Below are 17,416 nucleotides of genomic sequence, written 5' to 3' on the forward strand. Positions count from 1 at the left end.
ACAAAGTGGGTTTTCATAGAGAGACCAAGTTCTTTTGCCTTCCTTTACACATCACCGAATGGAAAAAGTCAGAAGCCAAAGGCATGGGAAAGAAATACCATATAAACATAAAAAAAAAAATGTATTTAAAATAAATCTGATTTTCAAATACATGTTGATAATGTAGAAATGGTAATATTCGTGCATGATGAAAATCCAAGATTCTAAACATATTTTCAGGTACTATAATAACCTGTCATGGACTCCCATATGCTCTGTAGGCCTGGTTTGGGAAAAAAAAAAAAAAAAAAAAAAAAAAAAAAAAAAAAAAAAAACAGCTCCTGCATGTTCATTTTAAAAAGAATATCTGCTACCATACCAGGTAAGAGGAAGCTCTCACTCTGCATGCCTCATTTTCAGTTAGTCCGTTACACCTGTACTTGCTTGATTATTTCAGTCTTCTTGGTCACCGCATGTCACTGGCTGTTCATCACTGGGGAAGGATGCTCGGTGGTTAATGACAGGAGAGAAGGTGTTACAAGTCCATGAAATGGCCTATATTATTAAAAAAATAAAAAGACAGAAAATGCATCCAGGTAACCGCAACAGACTCTAACTTTCTGTAAATTATTCATTTTACTATTTATTTGTAAGGCTACCTGAAAGTATGATAGAGACTTCACTAAATGGACTCCCCCCAGGAAAGCAAAAAGTTGTGACAGCATACATGGCAACATTACAATGTATATTTAATTATTTAGTCCATATAAAGAGAGACAGATGTTAATGCTCTGAGGAAGACGCTGGCAGCATCGAAACTTCAGCACTGTTGCATAGACATTAATATCCGTCTCTTTATCTGGTTATCTATTTATTGTTTGAAGATTACCTGCTGAAGTGTGGAGGCATGCATATATATATATTAGTGATAACGATTGAGGTAAAGTGATCAACGGGAGATGTGAGGGCAGACATTTTGTTGGGATTGTGCCCTCATACAAAATGGTCGACAGGGAAATCTGCCGGGAGACAGGTGTCTCAGGAAAGGTGTGAATAGGTGATGCTTATCTGTTAATGGTGCAATTCAACTCCAACCACCTGTATAAGTAGAGCAGGAATAGCCACAAAGAAGTGGTGAGCTTTTGGAGGTTGTTTTGCTGTATTTCTGCGTGGAGACAAGGAGAGTTATTCTGCTGTGAAATCTCGATCACCCGTGTTGGACTTGGAACATTTGGATTACCGTGCCAGCTGCAAGACCCTCTTACATGAAAACCTATACTGTGTACCGAACTTTGCTACTTAAACCGACGATCCCTCTACCTGGAAAGAGGGAGAGAATAAAGAACCAGGCCTTGCCCTGACTGAACTGAGACATCAGCATGTGTTACCATTATTCTGAGACCAATTGCTATACAAGTTTGCTGTTGTGGGCCCTGCTTTGCTATTATTTATTATATATTAAATGTGAACACCAGCGCTACAAAAGTGTTCAAAAAAACTTCAAGCACAGGGTGCTTCGTCTTGGGACAACTGCATACAAAAATCTCCTCCAGTGGACAACCACAGCGAAGGGGAAAAAAAAAAGACAACAACTCCCGTTATGATCATGTCCATAACCACACAGAGTTCTCAATAAAAGAAAGTGTCTTTATTTAATATCTTTAAAACTTCATAGCTAAAACGTTGACCCATAGGTCTTCTTCAGAGCATAGACTTCTGAACAGCATATGGTTGTTTTTTTTATTAAATATCATTATGCAAATAATGGGACCACAAAAGTAGTCCCATTTATAAAACTTTGAACTACACACTAAGTTGAGTAAATTGATTTAATTGAAACATGCAAAATGAAGTAAATATACAGGGTGATTGGAAAGCAAATTTACCACATCAACTCATGGTGCTTTGATGTGGTAAACTTACTTTCTCATCGCCCTGTATTTATTTCTGATGTTGAATTTTACATTGACACTGAAAAGATCCACCAGCAGGTGGAATTGAGATGGCACTGAATTCATTTTTTCTGTTAGTGCAAGAACACTTGTTTCTGGAGAATGGGAGTAAACAAAAACTAAATAATGATGTCTCGGATTTCAACAATTTTTCAAGGTCTGTATCGGACAGGAAAGGATAATGTCCTGAAGTGTCTTTTTGTAGTTTTCTGTAGCATTAATAAAAAATACAGTATTTGAAGTGACAAAATCTTTTGAGTATAAAAGTCTATAGTACTTTTGTGATTTTTTTTGCTGGTAATTGGTCACTCAGTTTTATACTGTACATCTGTAACTGTAAACAAGAAGACTACCGATACTTTAAATTCTGTGAAGCGGCGCAGTGAATTAGAACATGTGACAAGGCTCCAACTGTCTGTAAGCTGAAACCTTGCTCGACCAATCACGTTGCTTGTTTTACATTCCATAACCAGCCCTGGATTATATATAAACACACACTGTTTATGGAAATTGCTACTGCACATGCAAGATATACACATATGATTTTTGAAATTTGCTAGAACCATTTCAAAATACAATTTGTTGTTAAAGAACACAAAACAAATGAACAGAGACCCATGGCTGAAGATGGACAACCATGTATGCGTTTATAAATAAGTAAAGATGCACAGTTAAGACTCAATGTCCTCTTAATACAATTTTTATTAACATTGAGATAGTTACTGATTATAACATTTCCTTTGCTTATTTCTTCTCCATTAATATATATTCAAAAACACAACACTGGTTATAACTTGTTATAACTAACACCCATTTTTAAAAGGCCCTACTGCATTAATTGAGCTCCAAATATTCAAAGAGAATTTCAGTATACATTTCAAGAAAGAATAGTCTCTCTCCGGAATGTAAAATAAAACTAAAAAAAAATATGCTCTTTTAGTGTTTGTGAAGATCTGTTTGATTGCTAATTGGTTTCCAACCATCCATCTCAGTAAATGGGTCTATATAAATGCAAAACAATATTAAATCACCTGCATTTCTTTTTTTCTAAAACCTATTTTCTATTCATTTATTTCTATCTTGGTTTTAATTGAAACAGTTAGGATAGTGGACATGTTTTGAATTTTATCCTTGGCATGCAATGCAAAGTGTTACAGAACCTTAAGGGAAAGTTCATACAGCAATTCCAGAAAAAATTAAAGGCTAACCAGACATGAGTGACTTAAATAGTAAGTAGTGGGGTTCCAAACAATATAGCGTTACACATCCCCACGTGTTACTGCAACTGTTTAAATAACATAACATTGAAAAGAAAATGACAGGTAACATCCTGACAACTTATACACTAGAACTTTAAAGTCTGTTTCAAAGCTCTTTTCAAAATGGCCAGACTATAGTGCACTGATAGTGTAAGGATTATTGACCACATTGTCAAACAGGTAACACAGCAATAACAATCCATGATGTGGTACAGAACTAGGGTGACCACCTTTTCAAAATGCAAAACGGGACACCTGCCTTTTTTAATTTTATTTTTTAGATGGGTGGGATGGGGTAGATATGTTGTATATTTACTGCTGGTTTTTACACAGGTGACCATCTCCCGATTAGCAACAATCAATTAATTAACTTGGGAGATGGTCAGCGTCTACACAGTTTTTTAAATAAAAAAAAAAAAAAAAAAGCACAGTTTTTCACCGTCAAGGCAAATAATAATGTTGGACAGCTTTCGTCCGTCTGCACATGAACATAATAATAATAAATGAAAACATACATAAATACCAAGGGGTGGGCACTTTGCCATACCGATCTATCACTATCAGTGCTGTGACTTCGACCTTAAAGGTCTGATTACACCGGGAGTGGAAGCGGAAAACCATGCGGTTTTTCATATTACACTGGTGGCGGGAAACCTTGCGGTAGATGTATTATTAAATGTTAATGTTGAGATGAAATGAATTTGATGAAGGATGTCAAAAAATAATGCTATATATATATATATATATATATATATATATATATATATATATATATATATATATATATATATATATATATATATATATATATATATATATATAGTTAAATGTTAAGATTGCACTTTGTCTAGGAATGCGGGTCAGGTGGTCACTCTATAAGGAACTGAAAAGCCAGAGAACTTTTTTTTTAGATCTCATACCCCAGTGCACTAGAGCGGCCATTTTGAAAAGATCTTTGTAACAAGTTATAAATGTAAAATGTTGTCAGGATGTTAATAATGGAAAGACAGAATTACAGGTACATTATTTAAACAGTTGTAACAGCACATGGGGGCCTGTAATGCTGTATTTTTCAGAACCCTGCTGTTTACTCTTTAAGGAACAAAACAAAGTATCTCTATGGGCATAATGGGATTGTGGGGGTTGTAAACATGGAATTAAGTAAACAATATATTAAACACTATAAAAGATTGAATGGCAGGAGGTTCAAACTAACAGGAACACAAAATGGTATATAGCCATACTTGGTCAAAGGTTACATTCACAGTTACTGTATCCCTACCAAGCAATGTTCTGTGGCAATGCAACTATCTTGTACTTGCGGGCAATGTCGCAGGAGTGTGTTAAAAAAAAAAAAAGTCACAACAGGAAATACAGCATATACAAAAAAAAAAAAATAACATGCTTTCACTTTACTCTGATTATATGCTGTAAACTAGCAAAGTCATGCAATATATAAATATAAGAACAATTTAAAGTTATCAGCAAAGATAGTAAAAACCGGTCAGGATTCCAAACTGTGCAGCTAAAGCACTTGCTACAAGACAAATCAAGGAATATGGTAGGTGGAGTGGGTGCTTGTTTGCTGACCAGATTGTGTAATATTAAACTTTTTCTCAACATGGTGGTTGTGTAGCATGACTGACTACAGCAAACTGCTGTACGTGTCAAGGTTTTATATATTACACACATATACATATATATACACATACACACTCAATTTCAAAACTATACTTTGACCACATTGACTATCTTTTGTTGTTTACTGACAATGTTACCAACTGACATTTCTGAGGTATACGCACCAATCTGAGGGGAAATTTAAACAGGGTGACAAACAGTCAAAAAGTAGACATAATAAAATGAGGCAACTTTTTAGTTTTGAAAGGCCCTTTTCAATGCCAAATAAGGGTATTTTAGGGCCATATTTTCAAACAGTTCACTCTAGTCTAACTATTTGAAAGGAGAAAAAATGGCTATTTAGAATAATGACATTAAACATCTACTAATAAGTAATGCCTTTCAAGCACTCAAGTTGATTGTTTCTCAGTTTTATATATTTCTATTAAATTTTCATCTTTCAAAAATATGAGTTAAAAACTTAAGTAAATGCTCTGAAAATATGTGCCTTTCTGTTTTAGAACAGGGGTATGGTTTTATTTGAACTCAGCCCCCCCCCCCTCTATTTGGATGAGAACAGGGGTATGGTTTTATTTTAATTCAGTTACTTCTAAGAAAGATAATTGAGATTACCACAATAGTTGAAAATGTCATTAGTGTCCAATCCTATTATATTGGAATGGTACAATATAACCTGCCAACTAGTAAACCCAACTAGGGATGTTATTAATCAAAGAAAAAGGAAAACAAAAAAGCTAATTGCTGTAGATGGATAAGTTAAAAGAGTATGTTGCATAATGGTGTACTAACAGCAGGGGGTAGTAGAGTTGTATTTACATGTCATTGAAAATGAGAAGGAAATATCTGGACTGCATGTACTGCACCATATATATCAGTGTGTGGGAGCTTCATGCTGTTGGAGCTGCCATCCTTTTGATCAGACAAATGTAATCAGACATGATATTAACATAGGTGTCATCTGCTGAAGTATAGACCTTGGTGCCCTGGCCATGGGTTTTCCAAATGAACTGCACTCATTTGATTACCACCTCTATTGCATTACTGTACCTATTTTTTTTGATGTACCAACCAAGCACCTGCAATCAGCCCAATATCTTGTGTTACACATTTAGAGAAAAACTGATTTTCAACAGGGAGATGCAACTGTTATACCTCCTTCAATCACTGTGTGTATAAATTGTACCATGGTACGTTTCCTGTTTAAGTATCTATTTTACAATGCACATTTAGTTTTGGCAGGGCAACTGCTAGAATTCCATAGAGTTCACAAAAACTGTTTTCAGATTTCTAAAAATCTAATTTATTACACACCACAGGATTTCTGTAACTCCAGTTGCGTAATTAGTCACACGAGGGACATTTATACAGAAGTGAATGCTACCTATCACAGGTGCATCTATTTGATTATTTTTAACCAAGACCTGCAAGTAAACTCTTGCAAATGTTTTTGTAAAGTATTTTCAACAACACAGTCATTCCAGTTTCTCTTTTCTTTCTAAGAAGGAAATGGTTTTAAAAAAAGCCAATAATGAAGAGACACCACCCATGAATTAAACGATCCACTCAAGGTGGGTCAGCGCTTAATTCAAAAGCCTGGGACAGACAAATGTAACAAACCCAATCCTTAAGCAACGTCCAATAACTAGTATTTGACTGAAATACAAATAAACTACCCTGAACAATAAGTCTCCAAAGCAGTAGGCTTGCGCAACAGAACCAAGAAATTGCCGGGTAAGTCAGGATTGTTTACAACAAATAGAACATAGGAAGACAATTAAACCAGAAGGCAACAGAGTTCAAATAGCACGATGTTATTGAATGTGTGGAATATTATACTTGAGACAGATGCAACAAACATTTGGGGTACATGAGTTTTAAACAGACAGCATTTGAACCCTTCAAAATGTTTACCACAGTCCATCAGGCAGTCCTTATAAAAAGAAAAAAAGAAGTCCATGAAACAACCACCAATACTTTAAAAGTCCTAAAATATTATCCAATCCATATTGCAAATGTAGTTGAACCAGAAAAGTTTAAACACAAAACAAATGAAACTGCTGTGCTGGGTGCTCGTTGATCCCCAATAAATAAACAAAAATGATAATACTCAGAGTCAGAACAGCCCAGATAATCCAGCAGAAAAAAAAAGATTCCTCCCCATTAGGGGATCTCACCCAGTTCTTCCTTGGTCCTGTAGAGTTTGGAGTTTCCAACCAGGTAAGAAGACAAAAAGCGATGATAAATGGATTAGTTGCTGTTGTTCTTCGGATCCATATAAACAATTTGAATGATGTGGATAGTTTCAGTTTGGCAGAAGATTAGATAACTGATTAATTGAAACTGGAAAAATGGCAGATTAGAGAAAATACTGTTTCTAACAACCAAAAAATTATTGCTTCCTGATTTCTCCTTTACAGACCAGCAAACTCCCTCTTCAAACATTCTGCATCCACAAAAAACCACACCTGAAAAAGAATCACCCCAGCAAAAAAAAAAAAAAAAAAAAAGGAACCAACCCCCTCACCAGGAAGTAATAGTCCTATTTAAAGAGCCACCAATTAAGATACTTAGATTTAATGATACATCAAGCCCAATAAGACCTTTGCAAAGCCAATTAAGGAAAACACCTGAATCTAAATAGAATGTCATGAGGCAATTAAGGAAAAGATCATTCAGTTAAAACAAGAAAGTCCAGTGCAGAGATAAACCCCTTACCAAAATTTAACAGTAAATTGAAATAGCTTCACCTAATTTTACCTTATGGAATCTGAAAGGCCCACTTTAAAAATGAGAACAAAATTACTTATTTAGCAGTTGAACAGAGAATTAAATTAACCTGGCCAGGTATTCTGATACTCAATTAAGAGCAGCAGGCAGCAAATTACTTATGCTGCATTCATGGAGCTAGTGCTACACAAAGAAACAAGGGTTCTGAGGTCTGAAATGGGATCTGTTGACAGAGTTCAAAAAGTTCTGAAGAGGATCTGAGGGCACAAAATAAATTTTGGAGTAAGCAAGGAGAATAAGCTCAAAAGTCATGGGAGAATTGGGTCCGAAAGATGGCTAAAAATCATGTTCCGAGAAGGCTGAAATCAGCTTTGAAGACGGCCCTGCTAGACTGAAATAGGAAACTGCATTGATCTCAAAGCGGCTCTTTGTTTTTATGTCGCTGCACAAAACCAACTGAAGTAAAGCCAGCGTTTATGCCTCTGGAAAAGAAAGTTTGCAACAAGAACACAAACCTAGCTTTAAGTACAACACATTCTTTGAACCGAGTTACATCTCTTCAACAGAATTATTTCCAGTTGGAAATCTTCCAACAAAGATAATGTTGCAAGACTGTTGGAAATCAACAAGCTGTCTATCTTTTGAAAAGAACTATTGTTTTTCTGAGAGCTGACGCAATATTTCAAGAACCACCATCTCCTTTACTTTGGGTGGACTTCAGATCCAGAGAGGAGAAACTAGTGTTACTATCACCACTACAAGATAGATGTCTTTGTTGAAAATTGATAAGTACTGCACATATCAAATATAAAACATTGTATGACTCGAGAAATTAACTGTAGCTAATTCTATGAAGTGAGTGGATAAACTGTTCTAGTAATAGAATATAACTGCCTGTTTTGGAGTGTCCAAGAAATGTATTTTGTTTGTTGAAATGTGTTATTCAATTGAGTTTCCTAATAAATGCAGAGAATTTAATGTGATGAAACTTAATGAGTAGTAGAGGCCTAAGGGAATTAATGTCAACAAAAGAATGGCATTGGTTGGTCCCATGATTTGGCAGCCATATTGGATTTTTTAATTTCTGTAAAATGCCTAACTGGCTCTATAAATTCTTAGAGAGTGCAGAGTCATGGTTACTATGAACACATTCAGGAACCCACATATGCTCTTAAATGTCCTTACCTGTGACCTCTGCTAAAGGTCAAATGCAAAACTTGCTAAACTCTTTTGAGAGTGCAGATAGGGTCATGGTTATTACAAACCTATAAACTTCATAGAGGTGTAGAGGCCTATGGGAAGTAATGTACACAACTGAATAAAGTTCATTGGTCACCTTGGAAGCTGTAAAGTTGCTAGCAACTTCGTTATTATAATGATTACATTTTCTGTACAGACGGTGCTCAAAAAATAATATACAAACTAATTTTGTTCACCCTAGGAATAGAGAATATTACCACTGTTTATTTCATAACACGAAAACACAGGATACATGTATTTTAATGCTTAAATTTAAATGAACAATGGAAAAACAAATCAAATGAGATCAGAGAGAGAGAGAGAGATTTCATTTAAGTAAGCTTAAATTTCATGATAAGAAGAAAGATTAAAGTAGGGAGAGCAAATTATTTCAGATTTTTGATAACATCGCTTCATTTGCTTTTAACTTCCTTTAAAGTTCATGATGAATTTCCTTTTCTTTAGGTTGGCCGACGAAACACATCACTGCCAACCCTGTTTTACAGATTGGGAGAAAATAAAAAAAGTTAATAAATCATTGAGTAGTTTTACAACTGAACAATTAGACATGAATCTAGATGCATCTAAATGTAAAACGAGTGTTATGTTCTAACAATTTAAAATCTATTCTATTTGATTCTATGTATAATATTTAATTATATTTGGTTTAGCATGCACAAAGATATACTGGAATCTACAAAAATAACTTTTTTTTGCTCAAATCTTTAGCCATACAATTGCAAATGCTGCAAATCCATAAATATTTGCAATCAATATTTGGCGAATCACACCCATAAATTGTCACGGAAATCGTGAATTTAAACAAAAGTCAGTGAAATCTTGGAAATTGATGTAAAAACACATTGTTAGGCACTGCCTTTACTTCCTGCAAAAAAGCAGTGTCATCCACTGAAAATACAAATATGTCAGTATGTGTAAATTGTTTGTTGTGTAGCACACAGCATTTGTGTAGCTATGCAGGTCAGCAAATGAGATTTTTATTTTGTAGCTCAGTGAACTATGAGGCAAAAAATAGAAACACCATTGTATTCACAACTATATTGAAATGCTGGCACATATTGAATTTTGTTTGCACATGTATTGATCTGTTGACACATGTATTGGTTTGCTGGGGCATACATCGGTTTGAAATTAAAAGCAGACATGATTTGGACAGCCCCTGGCCCTGCACTCAAGCACAATTTATTTTTATTTTTCCCTCAATAGACTTCAAAGTAATATTAACTTTTTTTGTTTTTATTTTTTACTAAACCATTTAAAATAGTACAATACATAAAAGATTAATTCTTCAGTCTAAACAGAAACACAGTAACTACATCCTGTACCGTGGTCGACCAGCTCTGATGTGAACAACCAGAAATCTCTAATTCTGGATTGAAGTGATACATCTGTTCAGAAAAGCTTTCTACAAGGGAATTAATTTCAATATACAATGAGTTCAGTAGACAGTTTACAGTAATTATGTTTGCCGTTTGCTGAGACTCACTCAGCAAAACAATAAATGATATGTTTATGACTCTCTAGGTGTCTTGATGTAACTTCTAACTGTGCCAAGTCCAGAGATTGCACAGTACCAGTACACCTATCTAACTCTAAAAAAAAGTCACAAAAATTCTTCAGAAGTCACTTAACTCTCTCATATGTGAAATGCGTGATCCCTTTGTTTATGCTAGCCTTATCGAATTATATCTACCCAAATGATAATCAAATGTGCAACTTTTCTCCTGCCATAACACAATACGAAAAAAAAACGTAAGGGTCCTTAAGGGGAGATCCGTTTATATGCTTCCTCTGCATGGTCATTTTATACATACCTGAGAAGTAAAGATCCCTGATACTTTCTATGAATTTACGAGAAACGTTACATTGAATTCTATTGAGGGGGGAAAAAAAAAAAAAGTGCAGGGCCAGGGGCTGAGCAAATCATGCCCGCTTTTAAATTTCAAACCGATTTATGTGCCAGCAATCTAATAGATGCCCCAGTAAATCAATACATATGCCCAGCAAACCAATAGACGATTCAGAAAACCAATAAATACAAAAGAAAACCAACAGCTGACCAATATACGCCAGCAAACAAATACATGCGCAAATAAAATGCAATATGCGGCAGCATTTCAATATAGTTTTGGATACAATAAATTACTTTAAACAAAAAATCGTGCTTGCATCTTCTTCCCGTTTATTGTTACGTTATACGCGGTGTCGTAAAGTTATATCAAAAACCTATGTTTATTTCATGAAATTTCTGTTTTTTAGCAAAATACAAATAAAACAAAATAGACTCTGTTGAATCTTCAAAAAAAAAAAAAAAAAAGATATATCTATAAATAAAGGGACTTTGAAAAAGTATGTTACATAACAATATTCAGTCAGACAACTTTTATTTAACTCACTTTCTCTATGGAAAAAAAAAAAAAAAAAAAAAAAAAAAAAAAAAAAAAAAAAAAAACAAACTGCCGTTGAACTTTTTTTTAATTTCCTGTAAACTGTAGGTAAAACGAGGGGTTTATCTGTTTCTGGTCTTTTTTCTGACCTTTGAGGCCCCCTTTAACACGTTGCCTGTCTGCGATTTGACTTTTCAACTTTTTGTTTGTTTTATATTTAGTGCTGCGTAGGCTACTCAGAAAAACAATGACATGCTGACTTTGAGTGTGTGCGAGAGATAGAGAGATAGATATATAATAAAAGCTACATTTATATGGTGACAAATCTTAGCTAAATTTTATATTCCCCCCCATAGCGAAGAAACGCATAATAAAAGGGATGCAAATATTTATGTCTTTAAAACACTCCACCCCAGGCCACTCTAGATAGGTATTTGAATATACAAAATGCAGTTATTGTGTTAAAATGATGCCAAGTGGTGGAATAATTTTATGTAAAAATAGCAAAAAACTCAGAATCGTCATTCATAATGATGTACTGTTATAGCTGTATACTCTTTACTTGCTTACAAATATAGCTTGACAGTCTTTGGATTACCTGGTTGCCACCCCTTCTTGAACAAACGTGCTCTCTGAGGCCAACTATTGGTTTCAATAGAAATGACCTCACCTAAAACGAAACGAGACGCATCGGTGTACCAAGTTCTGCAAGTGGGAACGGTAGTTTCGTACCGGTCATTTCGAACAATATCTTAGACTAAAAAAAAAAAAAAAAATAAAAAAATTATATAGATATATATATATATATATATATATATATATATATATATATATATATATATATATATATATATATATATATATATATATATATATATATATATACTATATTGATATCTATATATATATATATATATATATATAATTATATATCTAAATTCATATATCTATCTAAAAAATATAAATACCATGTTCATTAAAGTATATTTTCTGACTAGCCCTACAATGCATAATGTTTTTACATTTAAAATTTAAGCTTTATGATTCTGAGATGTTCCAAGTTGAAGTCTGGGAGTTATACAAGTGCTCATAGTGCTAGGAGTTTCTGATATACTGTGCAATGGACAAAAGTATTGCTTTACCTGAGAAAGACCACTTAACAAGGAAAGCAAATACCGGCTCAGAAGAATTATGTACAACTCCAGAGATGGGCGATGGAGTAATTTTCACGTTCTTTTCTGTTGTCACTGCAGTGAAGTATGAGCCAAAGAAGATTCCCTTGTTATTTCTCTTGTAAATAATCATGTTGGATCCAAGATCATTTATCCATTTTCCTTCCAAATTACACTGAAATAAAATTGATTACTTACAGACTTAGATTGATAACAATTTCAACATGCATGGATTTTAATGATGGATTCAGGGCAGTTTGGATATATAGGATATATATTGTGAATACATAAGTACTGTTTATATTGTTACAAATGTATGTATAGGTTAGTGTATGTTATTGTGCATATAAATTGAACACATGAAGGTGTTTTTAGAAAACATCGATAAAACGTTGACAATAAAGATGTATTTACTTGCTTAACTAAATGTGTTCTCTCACAATGTTTAACACTAGAACAGCCATGCGGGTTGCTGTGACCCATTTTGCGCTTAAAATGTTAATTACTCTTCGGTTGTAAATCGTATTTGTAGGTCCGTTTTTGACTTAATAAAATATATGAATTAAATACCCTGACGGCGTTCGATAGCCAGAATCGCAAAAATGATAAAGTTATAAACAGTTCTATCGAGAACCGCTACGTGGGTCAATGTGTCCCATGCATTACAATACGTGTCTTTAATATAAGAACATAAGAACATAAGAAAGTTTACAAACGAGAGGAGGCCATTCGGCCCATCTTGCTCGTTTGGTTGTTAGTAGCTTATTGATCCCAAAATCTCATCAAGCAGCTTCTTGAAGGATCCCAGGGTGTCAGCTTCAACAACATTACTGGGGAGTTGATTCCAGACCCTCACAATTCTCTGTGTAAAAAAGTGTCTCCTATTTTCTGTTCTGAATGCCCCTTTTTGTAAACTCCATTTGTGACCCCTGGTCCTTGTTTCTTTTTTCAGGCTGAAAAAGTCCCTTGCGTCGACACTGTCAATACCTTTTAGAATTTTGAATGCTTGAATTAGGTCGCCACGTAGTCTTCTTTGTTCAAGACTGAACAGATTCAATTCTTTTAGCCTGTCTGCATATGACATGCCTTTTAAGCCCGGAATAATTCTGGTCGCTCTTCTTTGCACTCTTTCTAGAGCAGCAATATCTTTTTTATAGCGAGGTGACCAGAACTGCACACAATATTCAAGATGAGGTCTTACAAGTGCATTGTACAGTTTTAACATTACTTCCCTTGATTTAAATTCAACACTTTTCACAATGTATCCGAGCATCTCGTTAGCCTTTTTTATAGCTTCCCCACATTGCCTAGATGAAGACATTTCTGAATCAACAAAAACCTAGGTCCTTTTTTCATAGATTCCTTCTCCATAGATTCTAGATATCTATAAAATAAAATAAGATATTCTATTATTTTTGTAAATGAAGCAAACAAGACATGCCCCCTCCTTTTTATTATTTCAAGCGTTTGTTTGAAGACTGACTACGAGACAGATTGCTACGTATGACAGTGGATTTGTCAAGATGTTAACTCAATGAATGTCTAGTTGATTGTTTTTCAATGTACCTTAGAGACAACAATAATTCGTTTTGTTCCACAAATACAACTTGGAATATATCAGAAGGAAATATTTAATGTTGAAAGTAGTGATTTTGATTGGAATACGGCAAGCTACACTCATACTGCAAACCGAAATGACAAGTAGGATAACAACTTGTGCCTAATATGAAAAGTATTTTTTTTTTTTTATATATTACTTTTAGAGAAAAAAAAAAAAAAAAAAAAAAAAAAGTTTGGGTTTTGCAGGTTTATAACGTACAGTTTATAAGCAGTTTACACAGCAGTGTTCAATGGAATTGCGTCCGTTTTACAGCACAGCTCCTGGATGCAGGCAACCAGCTGGCAGAAGCATACGCTCCTCCATAGAGCACAACGCAGCCGTCATACCGGAAGTGGTGTTATATTTTATTTTTATGTAGTACTAGAAACAATGGTTCCGGTTTTAGTTTTGTCTGTACATATACGCATTTACACGGATATATGTACATATCCGTTTATTTTGAAATGTGCATGTTATTATATTGTTTCTATGTTTGTAGTAGTGCTGTATACGCTCGTTATAAAAATAAAGCATATTAATTTTATATTTAAATACGGTGGTTTTTGTGTTGCAAATGGTAGATGTGGTGTTCACGAATACAACTTTTCAGTTGTATCCGATAGTATGCCTTTCATTTCCATAAGCAGTTTAAAAATGTATGGGTGACCTGCGTGGCGGTTCTAGTCTTAAAGAACATTACACTGTATAATTGCTCTTACCAATTTAATACTTATAGTTTTAAAGTATTATAGAATCACTTACCTTTTGTGCTTTGCAAGTATATGATGCAAGTCGAAAAAGCAAAACAAGAGTCGAGAAAAGAATCATGTTTTTCATAACTGAAAAGGAAACTTGCACAGACATTCAATACCAAAACTTTTTTTATTCGCGATTTCTGCAGTCTCTCGGAACCTCTGTTTATATCCTTCTCATTGGCAATTTGTTCATTACAGCCAAGCCACGTGGATGGGTTGTCCTATAAGATACAGATTGGGAGCTAAGAAATAGGCTTTAAAAGAAATTAGCAGTTTGAAAGGCAAATCGCAGATAACAGTGCATATAACGGCGATACACACACACGTACCCAAAACTGTGGAAGATATATGACGAGATGGAAAATTTGCGACGGAACTCTTCTGATTTATATGTACCAGATATACACTTTCGCAGCAGTGTTTTTTTTTTTTTAGTTATAGTTAGTTATAATCATTAGTTTAATTTTTGTTGTATTTATTATCACAGTTAAATAAATGTAATTGTAGTTATTATTTAGCTGTTATTACAGTTAACAGAGTTGTGATGACCTTGAAATATGTCGAGGTAAAAATAACTTGGTAATGCCATACCTCTTCACAGTACACTCCTTAGGATAGCCAACCACAGAAATGTATTGATCCGAGATTACTATTTAATAGCCAGGCTTGCTGTACAGCTCTCCACACACTTTAATACCAGTCAAATAGATTGTGTGTGCTGGAAACAAGTAGTACAAAGCAGGCTGTTTATTTCAGCTTGATTTTTACTTAACAATTTAGAAAAGCTATATTTAGTTTTCTACATTAAACTAACTTGAGGAAAACTAATTAAACCAGTTAATTTGCAGGTGTAAACGTTTAAGTAGAACCTCAATGCCTGCTGAAAACAAGGCATTTGAAAGGGTTAATATATAAGTAATTTACCTGAATCAATGGTACCCATGTTTTATTAACAATAAAACATTTGTCTTTCTCTATACAATACAAAATGTCCCTGACTCACAGGCTTTCCAAGAGATCTGGAGAAAACATAATGTAGGGCCACATTTATAAAGCATTTACCTTTTTTTTCCTTATTGGAAAGCAAAATAATGACGTTGTAATGTCAGATTCATCTTTCATGTGCTAATTTAACAGTCCCTATAAGCAATGCTTATTTTGATTTTGGTTGAAAATGCTTTATGAATATGGACCTGTAACAGGGGAGACCTGTACTGACTGTCTGGCGCATGCATGGTACTGCAGGTAGGGGCCAGCAGTCTCATAGATTCGCCTGTCAGGCATGGTAGTGACATGGAGAGGTGGGAAAAGAGTGTGTGTGGCTTTCCCTCTCTCTGAGAGGCAGGCCTTGGGGGATTGCTGGCCCTCTAAAGATTAGGCTCTGTGTTCCTTCAGGCTGCCCCCTCTAGACAAATATTAGCCATTTTCAAATTCATATTAAAATGTACATTTTCTATAGGCTTACATTACCATTCAGTATTTAGATAAAAGCTTTGTCACAAGATACATTTTCATTCCATACATGTAATATCACACTCGTTTCATTTGATTAACTTTGATTAAATAATTTACTGAGTTTTTTCGATCTTTATTTTTCCATTCAAGCAGAGAACGGGTGAAATCGACCTTTATGCTTAAAAAAAAACTCCACACTTTTTATGCCATTGAGAAACCTTTTGTTTAGCTAAACCCCTTTATCATATTCACCAACATTCACCAACAGTTACCAACATTCTAAATGAAATAATGATCACAGTGGAGATAAACGTATAGATAAAGATCCCACACACATTTAAAAATGGTCTCAAATAAACCGCAGAAATCGCAGCCTATAAAAGCGTATTACACAGACTTTTATAACATAAATTTACAGGTAAAAATAATATGCACAGAACAAAACACATAAATATAAAAACGATTAGTTTGTTTTTCTTTACCCTGTGCACTCACACTCTGCAAGTGTTGTATTTGTCTTCAAGACTTATTATTATTATTTTTATACAATCAATATACAGTAGTACCGTATAAATAAACTTGGTGGCCTAAATATTTACACAGAATATAAACATGAGCACGGCTTTCTGCTGACTTAATAAAAACAACAATCATGTCAGGGTATACATTTAAAATAGTACAAATGCATTGCACACTTTATAAAGACGTTACCATGTGAGGGGGCTCCCTCACAATACCGTTAGCTAATTGTTCAGTTGGAAATAAAAAATAAATAAAATAACGCACCTTTATTGACTTTCTACTGTGTTCGATTAAATACCGCCGGCGCCATTCTAGTAAAGTATAAAACAAATTCCCCGCTCCGATTGGTTTATCTGTCATGTCATTGATCTGGCGATTAACTAATGCTCGATTTAAAAAAAAAAAAGAAAAGAACATTTAGAGCCTGAACTGTTGTTCATGGTACAGAACTAACTTTGAACAGAGCAGTTGAACGTAATCCTTTTTTAAAGTGCGGATGTGACAAGTGAAGATGTGATAAGGGCTGAGATGAGTTACCCCTGATCAGGTCACTTAGTCAGACACTGCCGAATTCTGTTTGAATGTAATAGTCCTGAAGGGATGTCATTTTCACACTTGAATGTAGACACACGGGATGTAAAAAGAATTGAATGTGTGGGTTGTGAAAGTGGTCATTCAGTGACTAAGGTGACCACCCATCCCTAATT

The 17,416-nt window shown here is 34.5% G+C and overlaps 1 long non-coding RNA gene across 1 annotated transcript; it reads right to left on the minus strand.

Annotated features, from left to right (window-relative positions):
- Window positions 1–12,280: 12,280 nt before the first annotated feature.
- LOC121322672 lies at window positions 12,281–17,312 on the minus strand. Its single transcript, XR_005951071.1, has 3 exons — window positions 16,974–17,312; window positions 14,740–14,953; window positions 12,281–12,552 (listed from the first exon to the last, which is right to left on the minus strand). It is a non-coding gene; the product is annotated as an uncharacterized LOC121322672 (long non-coding RNA).
- Between the last annotated feature and the right edge of the window lie 104 nt (window positions 17,313–17,416).

Source organism: Polyodon spathula, chromosome 11 (genome assembly GCF_017654505.1).
Source record: "Polyodon spathula isolate WHYD16114869_AA chromosome 11, ASM1765450v1, whole genome shotgun sequence".
NCBI lineage: Eukaryota > Metazoa > Chordata > Actinopteri > Acipenseriformes > Polyodontidae > Polyodon > Polyodon spathula.